The sequence below is a fragment of the Malaya genurostris genome, chromosome 1 (genome assembly GCF_030247185.1).
Source record: "Malaya genurostris strain Urasoe2022 chromosome 1, Malgen_1.1, whole genome shotgun sequence".
Lineage (NCBI taxonomy): Eukaryota > Metazoa > Arthropoda > Insecta > Diptera > Culicidae > Malaya > Malaya genurostris.
Window position 1 is genome coordinate 20576516 of NC_080570.1, and position 16430 is coordinate 20592945.

Below are 16430 nucleotides of genomic sequence, written 5' to 3' on the forward strand. Positions count from 1 at the left end.
AAAACAAGAAGACGGAGGACAGAATCCAGAAATCAGAAAATACCAGTAAGTAATCGGATGCCAAAAGACAGAAACCAGAGGCCAAAATGTTGAATCTAAAAATTAGAAGCTAAAGACAGAAAGCAACATTCAAGATAGAAACAAGAAGTCAGATGCACAAATTAACGAGTCAATAATAAAAATCTTAAGTCATAAAGAAGTCTGAAACCACAAGACGACAGAAGTAAGTCAGAAGTCGAAAATCAGAAGCCAAAATCAAGAAGTCAGATACAGAAACTAGCACCTATATGACAAAAACCAGATTAAAAAATCCAGTGATCAGAGACCAAAATTTAGAGAACAAAAACCAGAAGACGGAATTCTGAAAACACAACATAAATTATAGAAGACAGAAACCAGAAGACAGTGATCAGAAGTCAAAAATCAGATGATAGAAACCAGAGACCAGAGCCAAATTCTGAAAGTTCAAAGGATTGAGACCAGAAGCAAGAAATCAGAAGCCAAAGTCAGAATCCAAAAAACAGAAGACAGAAGCAAGATACCGAAAGCCAATAGCCGAAAATCAGAAGCCTAAAATCAGGAGACAGCAATAAGCAAGCAGAAACCGAAAACCAAAAGACAGAAACCGGAAAGCCTTCAGTCACGAGACAGATTCCAGAAGTCGAAATCCAGAAATCAAAAGCCAAAACCAGAAGCAAGAAATCAGAAGCCAGAAACAAGAATTCAAATTCCAAAAACCAGAGGTAAAAATCTTGGAACCAGAAGACAAAATTAAGAAGCCGAAGCCAGAAAACAAAACCCAAAATAGTCAGAAGCCGCAAATCAGGAATCAAAAGTCCGAAGCCAAAAAGATGAATTTAAAAGACAGAAACTTTAAAAAACAGAAACCAAATGACAAAAGACAAAAATCTGAAGCCAGTCGCCAAAATCCAGAAACCAGCACCCAGATGTCTGAAACCAGAAGTCAGAAGATAAAAATCCAAATGTCAGAGAACAGAACAGAAAAGTCAGAAGTCAGACGGCGGAAACCAAAATTCATAACTAAACTAAACTAAAAGCCATGGCAGAAACAAAAACTCAGAAGCTAAACTCCAGAAATCAGAAGCCAAAAACCAGAATACAGAATCCAGAAGTTAGAAGATAGAAAAAAAACATAGGTCAGAAGATGAAATCCAGAAGTCAAGACCTAAAAGAGTAGAACAAGAAGTCAGACGACAGCCACCGGAATCCGACGCCAAAAGACAGAAACCAGCAGTCAGAAGATGGATGCCGGAAGCTAAGGAACTATAAGCCATAAATCAGAAGCCAAAAACCAAAATACAGTATCCAGAAGTTGGAAGATAGAAAAAAACATAAGTCAGAAGATAAAATCCACAAGTCAAGACCTAAAGGATTAGAACAAGAAGTCAGACGACAGCAACCGAAATCCGACGCCAAAAGACAGAAACCAGCAGTCAGAAGATGGGTGCCCTAAGCCATAAATCAGAAGCCAAAAACCAGAATACAGAAATGAGAAGAAAGAAGCCATAAGTCGGAAAGAAGCCAGAAACCTGATACCAGAATGCAGGAACCAGAGGCCATAATCACAAACCAGAAACCAGAAGGCAAAGCCCAAAAGACCGCAACATGACAAAATCCAAAAGACCGCAACAGGAAGTCAGAAGCAAATTCATAACCCAAAAATAAAAAATCAGAAACAAAACAAAAAAAGAAATCGGAAATCCAAAGCCAGAAACCAGACGACATTAATCTGAAGTGAAATGCGAACAATCAAAATCCAGAAATCAGAAACCGATTTTTTAGAAGGGCAATGTGCAAAATCCCACCAATTTTGAAACCCACTTACTAGAAATGTTCAATATCTATGGATCGGTAATTTATGCATTTGAATACTCAAGCTTTTTCACGGTTCGTGGTTTCATGGAACCTTCTTCAAAGTCCTTAACGCAGCGAATTAGCATAGGTTACGTAAGAAGATCGTTGAAGAAATGGACGGGATTATTAATTATTTCTTTGATGTCATCTTTCGTACGTCCGAAAGTGTGCGTGTGTGCATTCAACTTACAACGGAAACGTTTCATTTTTTTTCTTTACTCCCCCACTCCGTGTCAGCTCGGACACATTTATTATGTTCGAACCCGAACCAAATGGAGCAAGTTTTCCGTCGGTTTCGCTTCGCACATCTCTCTGGGAGCGTGGGCAGGCCAGAAATAAAAACTTCAAACAGAAAACCTTCGGTCCGTCGTGTTGCAATCTTCGAAGGTTTCGAGTAGCGGCTGGCTAAGAATACTAATTATACTCTCCATTAGTGGCCTTTCCATGCCGACGACGGAAGAAGCACGGCGGAAGTTCCGTCGGCTGAGATTTTTTGTTTCTTTCACTTTGAAACAAGATGAATCACACCATCGGGAAACTTGTCTTAATTATGGCTATTCGGTTTTTGGATCAATCGTTCATGGTTTGGTGGAGGGTTTGGGGTCGATCAGATATGGCTCCGAACTGGCCTGGAACTTCATACGATGACGAGGAGTTGCCACACCTTTCAATTTAAACTAAATTATTCAGCAACTTAAGACCGAACTCCGACATCTCCCCATCTTTTATGAAACCGTCGAATCGGGCGAAAATAACCATAAACTCCGTGAGAGGACGATTCGCACTAGCCGACGACGACGACGACATCACCGAGCCCCAGTGCCATACATTCCCGATTATCATTCCCGGAAGTCACATCATCAATGATGTATTACGTAACCTTTTATCCTTGCCGCGAAGCGTCGACTAGTGCAAGAAAAACCAACGACGGACAGAGAGGCAGAAGAAGAAAGAAAGACGCACGCGATAAACGGCACTCACGGTCACCCACGGTCATCCGAGGGGTCGCCCGCTGGTGAAAACCACAAATACGATATTTTCCCACGGGTCTCCTTTGTTCTCCCCCATTTGAAGTGGTGCGTGCGGTGTTCAAAACAAACCCCGAGATAGGGCCTCTTTCCGTGCGAGAGTAAGAGCGACACAGAGAGATAGAGAGAGCATGCGCGGAACGGAATTCGAGCAGTTTCAACGGAACAGGATGAGAGACGAGAGCGTGAACTAAATGGCTGACAGGATACGTGAAGACTGACAGGCTCAGTTCCGCGTTATCCTCGCTCGCGCTCGGTTCGTGCATTTTCGTCGGTTGTTCCCGTGTTCCGCGCATTTCTCGTGTCCGCGTTTCATTGTGAAGTGTGGCAGCAATTCCACCTCCTCGAAACGAATTGAATTGTTGTTTGGGGCTTTCCGGTTCGCGCAACAGCAGCACTGACAGCCCGTGAAAATGCCTAGTCTGGTGTTGTTTTCGTTGCGAATCCCACGACTGTCTGCCCTGCAGACCAGAGCCGTCCGGTTGCAGCTCAAGATGCGATTGGTGTGAAAAACGCCCCAGGCGAGGGCCGTGCAAACTCGCGAATGTCGTCTCGGTCGGGTGTGTGATGTATGCAAACAGTTGATCGAGCAACTGTCAAAGTAACAGAGAAAGAGAGAGAGATAGAGAGATTTGGTGACAACCGTCGCCGCCGTCAACAGCACGGAATAAAGGAGGGCTTGTTCTTGTTCGTAAACAACCGGAAAATGTCAATGACTGTTGAACGCGGTTCCACCATCAAAGAGGGAACCGAACCAAACGTGGAAAGTGGAAACAAAGCAAGCGGCGTCATCCGTGCCAGTGTCGCAATTTGGAAGAAGGGTAGGCAGAGAAAGTGGATTAAAACATTTTAATGCTGATGATCTGAGTAACGTGATTTCCACGCCAACTGGGATGTGCAGATTCTTTTTTCGTCGTTGTTGTTGTTATTGTTGTTTTTGAGTGCTGGTCTGGTCGCTTGCAATATTGCATTTACATAATTGCTTCCAGAGAAAGTGCTGCAAAAAAAAAACTCCGGTCCCGGATGCAAAGACCAACCCCCTCCCCCTCCCATTGGTCCTCAAGGGGAGGTACCTGTGAGCTGGACAGGTCCAGCAGCGACACGGAATAATTGAACGATTCATAATTACATAAAGTGGTGATTTACAACGCAATCCCCTGGTAACTTTGGTTCGGCGTTAAAACATGAAACGAAATTACGCGACCGACCGAACGATTTGCCTTTTCGGTGCGGGGGGGGTGGTGGCAAAAGGTAGGAGGGCTTGGGGGGAACATAACGTTTTTACATTTGTCGATATTCAATCGAAATGGGAGTGAACGATTTTGTCAGGATTGTCAGCAAAAGTCAGTTGTCATTACAGCAAAAGGGTGGATTCATTGGCGGCTCGATCGTTCAATCCATGGAAGACTGATTGGGTTCTGACCTGCATTACCTAGACCTTGATCGATGAATCATAGGTTCGATTCCCAGTAGCTTAAGTTCAGAATGTAGTAGTCAACATATAGGGTTAGGCTTACTCTCGAAATAATCGCTGTTAGCTCAATCCAACATTGTGAACTATTAGTCATCTAAAAACTAATTACAGTTACCTAATTAGGGTCAGCCTATTTAGGAGGGATGTTGCACCGTAACTAATTCGCAACTAATTAGCAACAAATTATTCACCTGTGTGATAAGCTCAAGTTCATTACTTGGCACAATGCGCTTGTGTGTTATGATAAGGGGTAGAATCAATATCGTTAGCGAAGCCAAAAAGTTATCCGGAGTTTCGGAAAATCGTGCCACTCTTGTCGATCCTCGCTCTTCGAATCACCCCTTCCAAAGCAATATCGAACAAGATACAAGAGAGCCGTGCCGTAACCCTCTCCGAGACTCGAGAGCGTCCCAGATACTCGGATGTAGCACATCACTCTATCCATCGTTGCTTTGGCCAATCGCCGCGTCAGTTTATCCAGGAAACCGTATTCGTGCTTGATCTGCCATAGCTGTTCTCGATCGATTGTATCGTATACCGCTTTGAAGTCAATGAATAGGTGATGCATGGGTACGTTGTATTCACGACACTTCTGGAGTACTTATCTTACCGCGTAGTGGCGCGGGCTCCAGTAAATCGCGCTTGGTACGAATCCCTACGAACTCCTTAGCTACTGGTGATAGACGACGGCAAAGGATTTGGGAGAGTACCTTGTAGGCGGCGTTCAGCATTGCGCGGTAATTGCAACAATCTAGTTTATCACCCTTTTTGTAGACGGGACATACCACTCCTTCCATCCATTCCTGCGGTAGAATCTCCTCCTCCCAAATCTAAGAAATCATCCAGTACAACGCTCTAGCCAGTGCCTCTCCTCCATGTTTGAGCAGCTCGCCTGGTAACTGGTCATTGCCGCGGCTTTGTTGTTCCTCAGCTTGCCGATCTTCTCACTTAACTCCGACAGATCAGGTGCTGGAAATCTGTCATCGGCTGAGCGTGCACCCAGATTGATTCTTGTGCCGTTCTCTGTATCTTGTGCTTTGCCATTCAGATGCTCGTCATAGTACTGCTTCCACCTGTCGATCACCTCACGTTCGTTCGTGAGAAGGTTACCACTGGTATCTCTGCACATTTCGGCCTGTGGCGTGTAGCCTCTACGTGAGCGGTTCACCTTCTCATACAACTTCCGTGTGTCGTTTGCGCGGTCTTGGTCTTCCTTGTGGCGCTTTTTCCTCCGGAATGTCTGTAACGTTCCTCGTTCGCTCTCGTGCGATGTTGCAGCATCCTCCTCGCCCTTGCTGCATTCTTCTCTTCGACCAATTGCTGACATTCGCCGTCAAACCAGTCCTCCAGCGGTCTTCAAGAGTCGCCGCGCCAAGCTGCAGTTGTTGCGTGTATTCCTCTGCAGTACGAACGCTTCGTAGCAGCTCGAGATTGAGTCCCAGCGTTCCTGTGCGACGAGTGCTGTGCACCGTCAATAGTTTTGAGCGCAAACAAACTGCGACAAGGTAGTGGTCAGAATCAATGTTGGCACTGCGGTAAGCTTCGTGTTACCATTTCTCGGAAGGCTGCAAAGTTTACGCATCGTTGACTGTTCTCGTTCTGTACCGCGTATAGGCTCTCTAGCCCGCTCACGGGCCTGTACATTGCCTCCCGGCATACCTGAGCATTCATGTCGCCGATGACGAGTTTCACATCCCGCCGTGGACAGCTGTCGTAGGTTCGTTCCAGCTGCGCGTAAAATGCTTCCTTCTCGTCATCGGGTCTCGTCTCATGTGGGCAGTGCACGTTAATGATGCTGCAATTGAAGAAACTGCCCTTGATCTTCAATACGCAAATCCTATCGCTGATTGGCTGCCACCCAGTCACACGCTGACGCAGCTTGTCCAACACTACAAATTCCGTTCCTAGAACGCTGGTTGTCCCACAGCTCTGGTAGAGGGTAGCCGCAGGGATGCCCACTTTTCCACACCTTCTGTCCCGTCCAAAAAAGTTCCGAAGCCGCGGGTTTGAAACTCATCATGCAGCATTGCGGTCGTATCCTGGGAAGCCAAGCGATTTGCAGTTCACAATGTGCCAAGCTTCCAATCGTAGTCCTTAGTTCGTCGCCGGTCGGTCTTTGCCGATTATGCCGAACCGTATTTCTTTCTTGGTCGTACTGCACCAACCTCCCGGAGGGCCATCACTTACTCAAGCATATGACCAAGGTCCCACCAGGGTTGGTTACCCGATCTTTCCTATGGTTACTGGAGTTACTGGACAAGACCAACCACATTGGGGCCTTAATTGCGCATTGTCCAGTCGTTTACCAACCAAAACCTTTACGCTTACTCCTTCAAAACCGTCGTCTAGGTTAGGGAAATGCGGTAGATCCTTAGCAGAAAAAGTAGGACATTGCTAGCTTTTAATCAACATTGACAGATGTCATGACAGATAACAAAATGCATGTTTGAAATTATAAGGAGTGTATCGAGAATAAGCTATCCACAATTTTTTCTTTCAAATTATAAAAAAAACGATATTTTATTCAAACTAAAAATTGATCCTTCATTGTTCGAGGTTAAACTTGAGCATAATGAAAACCGGATGAAATTTAAGTTATTCCTTCATGAATTTTCGAAATTTTGATCGAACGCTCTTCATCTAGTTCCGGACATGTGTTGCATCGCATTTTTTGGACGCTTGAGTCCAAATTTTTTTGAACTCCTGCATGTTCCCAGCTGTCTTACCAGTCTTCTTGAAGACCCTCTTCACGATTGCCCAGTAACGTTCGATGGGTCGAAGCTGAGGGCAATTTGGTGGATTTTTCCGCAGGCCAATTGAGAGTGGTTGTGGCATAGTGAGCCGACGCTAAATCCTGCCAAAACAGTGGAGGTGCACTATGCTTCTTATATAAAGGCAGCCATCTCTTCTAGAGACACTCAGATCGATAGATTTCTGCATTTATAGTTCCGGTAGTGTAAAAAAGGGTTGACTTCAAACCACAGGAACATATTGCTTGCCATACCAGTACCTTTCGACCGAATTTCTCCACTTGAATCGATCTGTCCTCATCGATCACATCCTCCCCAACGACGACAGTAAAGTATTGTGGACTTGGAAGGGTTTTTGAGTCCTTCGTTACATAAGCCTCATCGTCCATCAAAATGCATGCATCCGGACACTGGAAAAGACGCAAATACAATTCCCGGGCCCTTGTTACTGCTCGCTTCTGTTGTTCTATACTATGTTTCGAGATTTTCTGCTTCTTGTAGGCTTCTTCAGGTGATTTCGCCTCTTGATATGCTGGATCATTTCGACACTCGTTCCAGCTTTTTAGGCCAAATCGCGTATTGACATTGATTTGTTCTTCATGATTAGAGATATCACTTTCTGGTCCAGTTACGGGTTGGAAGAACCGGGTCTCTTCCTGGTAGCTCATCCAAAGAATAGTGTTCCCCAAACTTATTCATGATGGTTTCAACACTGGCATGATGAATTCCAAACCGCTTCGTCAATTTTCGCATAGTAACACCCCGTTCTCACTTCGCCATGTGTCCAGAACCTTAATTTTCACTTCCTTTTCAATACGCGACATTTTGAAGGCGCAGAATTTCAACCGCACAAATAAGTAAACAAACGAAAGCTGACAACCAAACGCACAGCATGCTGTGATCTGAGCATAAAAAACTATCACAAATACATGTGTACAACACAAATGTATGCGGATAGCTTATTTTCGATGCACTCCTTAAAGCACAAATAGAAAAAAAAATCTTAAATACCTGCAGAAAATTCCATCGTGATTGATCTCCATTCGAAATTCCATTGTGCGCCTGGTTCCCAAACGTTTGGCTCTGAATGTAATTTCCAGTTAGTAAAATATGGTAAAGCCGGAAATTTAAACACCTATTCAATCTCATCAATTTCTACTTTGTAGTTTTCTATTCTCAATTCTTTGCGCTTTACAGTTCACTGTTTCATCTTGTACAGTGGCCTTTCAGCTCTTCACCTATCGCTCTTCGTACTTTATTGCCCGTTCAAAGTTTTATGACGTTTTATTTTTTATTCGTCTTTACTTTGTTCACTTTTATACCGTTTTTATCATCTACTCTATCTTCACTTTTCTATTTTCTACTTTGTACCGTTTATCACTTATGTTTTATTCACTTTATTTTTGCTCTTAACTTTTAGCTCTTCTCTTTTCGCTCTGAAATTCTTACTGTTTACTCCTGATTGTACTTTAACTTTATATGGTAGGTAAATTGTTCTCTTTGAATCATTTTTACCTAATTACTTTGCACACTTCACTTCAATTACCCATTTCAGATGCTTCTGGTTTGTTCTATCTTACTTTTTCCCTTCACCTTCAGTCGGAAATTGAACCCAGATAGGCTGTATGCTAGACAACACGCTTTGCTCACTTACTACAACATTTGTTAATTTTAGAGAAAAAAATTGGAAATTGTTTTCTAATTTACAATAAAATTACACAATGGACGTTGAATTGTCTGAAAATTGACTGACATTAAAGAGTCTTGATTATTTGTGAAATTGTGCTAATACTTTCTAAAAACCTCAATTTAATATATGTAGTTTGAATTGTTTTCAAACGTCCATTATAAATCTGACATTTTTCTAAAACCAGGAAAAAGTATATAGAAATATTTACTGCAATTCTTTCAAAATTCTTTTGGGACTGTCTACATTTTTTCAAATCATTTGATTAACTTATCCAAAAGATTTGCAGAGTGGTTTTCGAATTTTTCACTAAATTCCAATCAAACCATCAAATAAAATCTGTCAAAATTTTCACACGACAGGCTGTGAGTGCACTGAGTGCCATTCACCGGATGTCGGACAGTTCAAAGCAGGCGCCTACTTCGATGTCGGCTTGCAAATGAAAAAAAAAACAAATAAACGGGTGCGGCTACGGAGAAGAGAATACAGAGTGTTTGATGTCGCGAATGCATCCATATTGTGAATATTGTGTTTCCGCCTCGCCTTGCCGAACAAAACCACGCCAATCATCAGTAGTGGCTATTTCAGCTTTGAACAACTAATTAATTTCATGCAACCCGGCGGGTGCCTGCCGTTTCCCAGGAGATGCCAATAGCTTACGTGCACTTTCCCGGTGCAAACCACCCCTTAATTCGAGTGGGAGTGGGAGGGGAGGTTTGGTTGGTTGGTTCGATGGTGCTGGGAGGAAGGTGATCGTATCCAATTTGTGTCAATATGTGCCGCCACCGATTTCTCACCCCAAAATCATCAAACTTCAAAGATATTTTAGATTCTCTTCAGGTAGCCATAGGCCATAGGGGGGGGGGGGGTTAAAATGTTAAATGAAACTGTCAGCCAATCACCGAAATTTTCCGTTCAACCTGTTTGAGGCTGTTTGCACAATTGCAGTAATTTTCGTGCAACGCCAAAGAAAAATTTATTTCGATCGAAATTTTAAATAGGATAATAAAGTTCGGCACGCACTCTGGTGTCATTAGCGGAAACCATTGCTTTTCGATTATTTCAGAGCTACCGGGTGGACTTGTTACGTACGCACAGGGTGATAATTAATGGACGCACGATAAATTAGAACTTCAAATCGACCAATTTTGGGTAAAAACTAACAACCATTTATTAACGGTTTGTTTCATCTTGGACACATCAGTGCTTGAGTCGCTAACAGAAGCCAAATTGACATCTTTTGTGCAATTATTTTCTGCTGTCTCATACCAAACTCGAACATAGAAAAATCATTTTTAGCATGTTTGTTTTTACTTTAATTTTACTTTTCATTTCGCGGTTCACTCTTCACGTTTTACTTAATAATTTTGAGACTTTAAACCATTCGTGCTTTTTATTAAACATTTTAGTCTTCGATCTTTGCTCTCAATTTTTTCTGTCAAAATTTTCACACGAGAGGTTCCATTATTTTTTTCATCTTTTATTCTTTGAACGTTTACCTCTTCATTTCACTGTTCAATGTTAACTATTCACATTTAATTAGTTTTGTTTTGCTTTATTATTTTTCACTCAGTATTTTTAAATCGTTAACTTTTCGTTCTTCAATCTTAACATATTCACATATTCTTAACGGGTTTTTTAACAGCTAACTTACCACCAAAAACACAAAACCACCACAAGTGGATTGGTTTATTTCCATCGCGAAATTCCTAACCTCAGTCAGTTTAACCTGGTCAATTCGTCATGAAATATTTTGCGTTTTTCTTTATTTTTTTTCCTATGATGAATTTCTGGTTATAGGAAGTTCTCTAATATTTTCCTATACATGTTTAGTTTTTACTCTACGCTTAGCTTTTATTATCTACGTTTCACTTATTATTGTTTTATCTTTTATCATTATACTTAACAGTTCATTATTTACTCCTGGTTCGATACTCTTTCAGTTAAACTTTTCGAATTTTTTTAGTCATTTTAACATTTTGTTCTTTTCTCTTCGCTCTTCATTTTTCCCACTTTACATTTTAGTTTTTATTTCGACTATGCTATCTTTTTTTGACAATGGAATATTAACTTTGTGGTCAATCGCTTCTTGGGGCAGAAAAAAAAAATTATTGACCCGAATGGGAGGAAGGGTTTCTGGAGTCGAACCCAGGTAGGCTCCGAGAAATGTCCGTCTCCAGTTTTTCGTGATTTATTTGTTCAAATCATTTTACTCATCGTTCTGTGCTCTTTACACTTAACACTTTAGCCTTTTGGGTTCTGTAGTTCATTAATAATGTTTTGCCATTTATTCTTCGCTTTCAATTAATTGCAAGACTTTTAACTTTTCGCGTTTTCAATCTTCCTTCTTCGTATTTTTACAATTCGAGTTCAACCCTTCGTGTTTAACTGTTCGCTAAAAATGTTTTGTTTTTCATTCGTTACAATTCATGCTTTACCTTTCACATTTGATTATTTGTTCAGTATGTTTGACTATTCATTCTTCAATCTTTACTCCGAAATTCCTCCCTTTTTGTTCTTACACTTCGATTTTTATCTTCATCCATTATTTTTCAAACGGTGCTAATTATTTTCGCTCGTAATTTTTCATTTTACTTTGTAGTTTTCTATTCTCAATTCATTGTTCTTTACAGTTTACTGTTCCTAAGTTCTTCGTACTTTATGGCCCGTTCAAAGTTTTATTAGCTCTTTTTTGTTTTCATCTTTATTTTTTTTCTAATCCATTCTATCTTCACTCTGCCCCTCTATACTTTGTACCGTTTATTGCTTATTTTTTACTCACGTTGTTTTTGTTTGTTTTAATATGTTATTCCTCGCTTTGAACTTTTAACTCTGCCAGTCTCGCTGATTACTTCTGATTGTACTTTTTAAGCTTTATTTGGTACATAAATTTTTCTCGTTGACTTTTTTCTTTTACTTTATAAGGTACTTTTTACACTTCATTTCAGTTTAACTTTTCAAATTCTTCTGGTTTGTTTTGTCCTACTTTTTTCATTCACCATCCACATTTAGCTTTCTACGTTATTCTTAGTTATTCATTTTTGAATTTATATTTATAATAATTTAATATTTTTTATATTAAATTTCTCGCATATATCTTCTCTTTGTATTTTTTTAGCGTTTCACGCTTCGTATTTTACTTATTTCTTCTAACGTATGATATTCATCTCCTGTTTGCCGTATCCTAATCTTTAATTATTTTTCCCTAATATTTATTTAAGCTTTTACTCACCACTTTCTGTATCTCGTTTTGTATTCTTAATTCTTTGCTCTTACTTTTTATTTTTAACTTTTTAAGCATTATTTGGTACTTCTATTTTACGGTTATGTTTGATTTCGACTGGGGATGATAGTTGATTTTCCAGCTTTTCCTGAAGAAGGTCCACACCAAAGGCCGAAACGTCGGACAGTAAGCAAAACATTCGTTTGTATCATAAGACTGAGACAGCCGTTTTTTCCTGATCTTCCAGTTCTATTTTACTCTTTCATGCATTATTTTAAGTTCACATTTTCAATTTCTCAGGTTTTGTTTTGCTCTTATTTTTCTCTTCACCTTCTAAACTTAGTTCGCAACTTTTTTTTGTCGCTATTAATTTTTGTAAATTTCTCCCATCTCTTCATTTTTTACACGATGTTTCTTTTTTTTTTTTTTTGTTTGACTTTTCACTTTACAATCTGTACTCGTTAATTTTGAATCTCTCTTCGCCGTTCTGATGCAACTATTTCGCGTGAAACACCTCACTCTATACTCTTCGCATTGAATTTTACATTTCAACTCTTTCTACTCAACTGAGTTTTTTTTTCACTACTTTTCTGTTTTATTACGTTTGACTGTCTTAGGATCTGTATTTTAACATTTTGGATTTTTAATCTCTATTTTTCATCTTTCGCTCCTAACTTCTCACTTTCTACTCCTTCGTTTGTACTTTTCGTTTAAACTCTTTTCTGTGTACTTTTCGCGCTTTGCTGAAATACTCAATTTAATTTTTTTACATTTTTTTTGTCTTCGGTATTCTTTTTTTTAATTCTACTTTATTCTCTTCGTTTTTACACTACTTTTCTGCTTTACGTTTGACTCTACTTATGTCTGTATTATTATTTTTAGTTTTGACACTTTCTTTTTCAACTCTTCGCTTTCTATTCCTAGTTTTGTACTTTTGGCACTTTACTTTTTGTGTTCTCTTTTCTTCAATCGTCATTTATTCTTTTTTATCATTCATCATTTTTCTGGTTTCCTATCGGTACTTACTTTTCGTTCTTTACTTTTCACTCTTCAAGTTTTAGTTTGCTCAGTACTTACTACTACTTAGTTCTTATCTAATTATACTTTATTTTTAACTTTACGTTTTGGATTACAAAAAATTTGTACTCTTTTTTCTATATTTTTTCGATCTACTTGAACTCTTTCGTTTTAATTTTTTCACTCTCTGTTCCCCGTTTTGTATTCTTGGCCCTTTATTCTTTATTTTCACTCTTCTTCAATCGTCGCTTATTCATTTTTTTGTTCATTTCTTATTGTTTTGCTGGTTTCTCTTCAATCTATTCCTTATTTTTCTCGTTTTCAAAATTATACTCCACTGTTTTACGTTCTTCTTTTCTTGACTCTGTCTAAGATTAACGTATTTCATATTTTGTTATTTAGTTGTTAAACTTTTGTTTTCGTACTCAACTTTATCTTTCGATACTTACGTTTAGCTGTTTACTTTTCACTCTTTAAGTTTTAGTTTTTATAGTACTTTGTTTCACTGTTTCGTTTTGTTTGTTTTCTTTACTTTTTACATTTAGCCTCGAACTTAATTATTCGTTATTCATTTTCAATGTTTTCCCTTTACTTTTAACTATACGTTGTTCATAAACGATGGACTCTTCATTTTAAAACCAGTACTATTTTTTTAGTTTTGACACTTTCGATTTCAACTGTTCGCTCTCTATTCGTAGGTTTTTACTTTTGGCACTACTTTTTTGTTATCTTTTCTTCAATAGTCACTTATTCTTTTTGTTTCATTTCTTATCATTTTCTGGCTTCCTTTCGTTACTTACTTTTCGTTCTTCAATTTTCACTTTTCAAGTTTTAGTTTTCTTAGTGCTTAGTTCTACATAATTCTCATCTAAATTACCTTTATTTTTAACTTTACGTTTTTGATGAACAAAAAACCTGTACAATTTTGTCTATTTTTTTAATCTTCGATCTACTTTAACTCTTTCGTTTTCAACTCTTCGCTCTCTATTGCTCGTTTTGAACTTTTGTCACTTTACTCTTTGTTTTCTCTTTTCTTCAATCGTCACTTAATCACTTTTTTGAATATCTTGCCATATTTTTGGTTTCTGTTCAATCTATTCCTGATTTTTCTCTTTTTAGAAACTTTTACGATCTTTTCTTTTTTCTACGTTATTCTTTCCTTGACTCTGTCTTATTACCAACATTTAGTTTTAAGTTATTTTATATTTTACGAACATGAACTTAGCGAGACACCTCTCGCCGATGATAACGCAAATAGGTAAAAGTTTGTTGCTAATTTGTTTCTAACTAGTTACGGTAATTTCGAATTTTTTGCTCAATTCAAGTTAGCGAAGCACCCCTCCTGAATCAGCTTGTAAACAAATCGAAACTCAGTGGATAGTTTGCTGGTAATTAGTTGCTAATTAGTCACTGTGGTTTTGAATTTGTTGCTCAATTTTGATTATTTTTTGAGTGCTTCGTTAAGTTCATATGAAGTTAACGAAGCACCTCTCCCAAATAAGCTTGAAAATAAATCAAATCGAAGTGGAAGATTTGTTGCTATTTAGTTTCTAATTAGTTACGGTAATTTGGAATTTGTTGCACATTTTTTTGTTTTGAGTACTTCGCTAAGCTAAGCGAGTTACCGAAGCACCTCTTCTATATAAGCTTTAAAGCAAATCGAATCCCAGTGGATAATTTGTTACTCACTAGTTGCTAATTAATTACGGTGGTTTGGAATTCGTAGCTCTTTTTTTTTTGGTTTTTTCGAATACTTTGCTAAGTTCATATGAAACTAAGTAGATAATTTGTTGCTTATTAGTTACTAATTAGTTACAGATGTTTTGAATTTGTTGCTTAATTTTTCCTTCGAGTACTTCGTTAACTTCATATTAGTTTACAAGCGAAATACTGAAAGAAAGTTAACAAAAAATTGAGCAGCAAAATCAAAATTACCGTAACTAATTGGCAACTAATAAGTAACAAACTATCCACTGGGTTTCGATTTGTTCTCTAGCTCAATTAGGAGGGGTGAAGCGATAGTTTCATATGAACTTAACGAAGCACTCAGAGAAAATTTAAGAAATATTTGTGCAGAATATTCAAAATTACTGTAACTAATTAGCAACAAATTCACCTATTTGTGTTATCATCGGCGAGAGTTGCCTTATTAAGCACATGTTTATTTTATAGTTTGTTTCAACTCGTTCGTTTCTTACTTTTCGCTCATTACTTTTCACTCTTCAAGTTTTAGTTTTCGTAGTACTTTTCACCTAACTCTACGCTCTTTTTCTTTAGTTCAATATTAAATTCTGCTTTTCATTTTCACAATTTACTCTTCACTTTTCAATCTTTGACCTTCATCACTCGTTTCTTCACTCTTCGTGTGTTGTCATTTTTTTTATGCTGGGTCGGGACCAGGGGTGCGAAAATTTGACATTTTTTTATACTGTTGCCAAGCATAAGACAGTCACTGCCAACGATATGCGCAGCTGCTACGTTCAACAGTAGCCAACTCGCAATGACACGAGAGCTTGGCGCAATCATGAGAGCCACGACACACGACAGCAATATTGAGAGCAGTTAATTTTGTCGCACTCTCTCACAGCAGTCAAAGCCACAGTGTTCGCTTTGTGGTAGTGTAGGTACATACTGGATAAGTAGATGCTTTGTTCATTTTTGGTCACGGGTTTCGAGAATGTCACGAGCTCAAAATGTCATGACATTTTCATAACGGGACTGTTATATCCGCTGTGATTGATCTGTGGCGATAAATTTAATGCGAACGGCGGTGTTTTTATTATCGGTTCAATTTCAGTTTTGAAAAAATTCAATCACAAAGCTTGTTCATGCAGATGTTTCAAAAATATTACAATTATTTACACAAATTTCATACACGAAATATCAGGAGCGCAGCTTTTGCCTTTCTAATATGACGCAAAGGCAAGAAATCTTACAGCAGAGAGAATAAGTTTTGCGCTCCTATTACTTCTAGAATTCTTGTTCATGCTAAACGGGCTTCAATTGTTTGATCGAAAAAGTGCATCCAAATTCTGGAAGTCAAAGCATTTACTTTGCTTTTCTCACTGAACCGCTTCCTTCCAACGGGAGTGCAGAGAAACAAAACACGTAAGGATACACAAAAAAAACCGTCTGCATTGGAAAGCAAGACTTTCTTGTGCATGTCCCCCTACACCTCATGATAATCGACATAAAACGAATTTCAAAGTTAAGCCTTGTTGGCGACAGCCTCTCGAAAGTTGTTGAATTTGGAAGGAGCTACTGTTTATTGTGGCTAGCCATTCTCAGATTGAAAAGATTAGAACAGCTATCGATGAGAGCAAACGGCGACATTCACGAGAAAAAATGTTATGAGACCTATGACATTTTTCATCTC

General features: G+C 38.9%; 1 protein-coding gene across 1 annotated transcript in view; it reads left to right on the top strand.

Moving 5' to 3' along the window:
* Positions 1–3144: 3144 nt before the first annotated feature.
* The window catches only part of LOC131434399 (tyrosine-protein phosphatase 99A), a 229007-nt gene continuing 215721 nt past the window's right edge, over positions 3145–16430 (top strand). The window contains exon 1 of the mRNA XM_058601071.1: positions 3145–3724. The gene's annotated coding sequence lies outside the window, so the exon portion shown is untranslated. The remainder of the gene's footprint in view (positions 3725–16430) is intronic.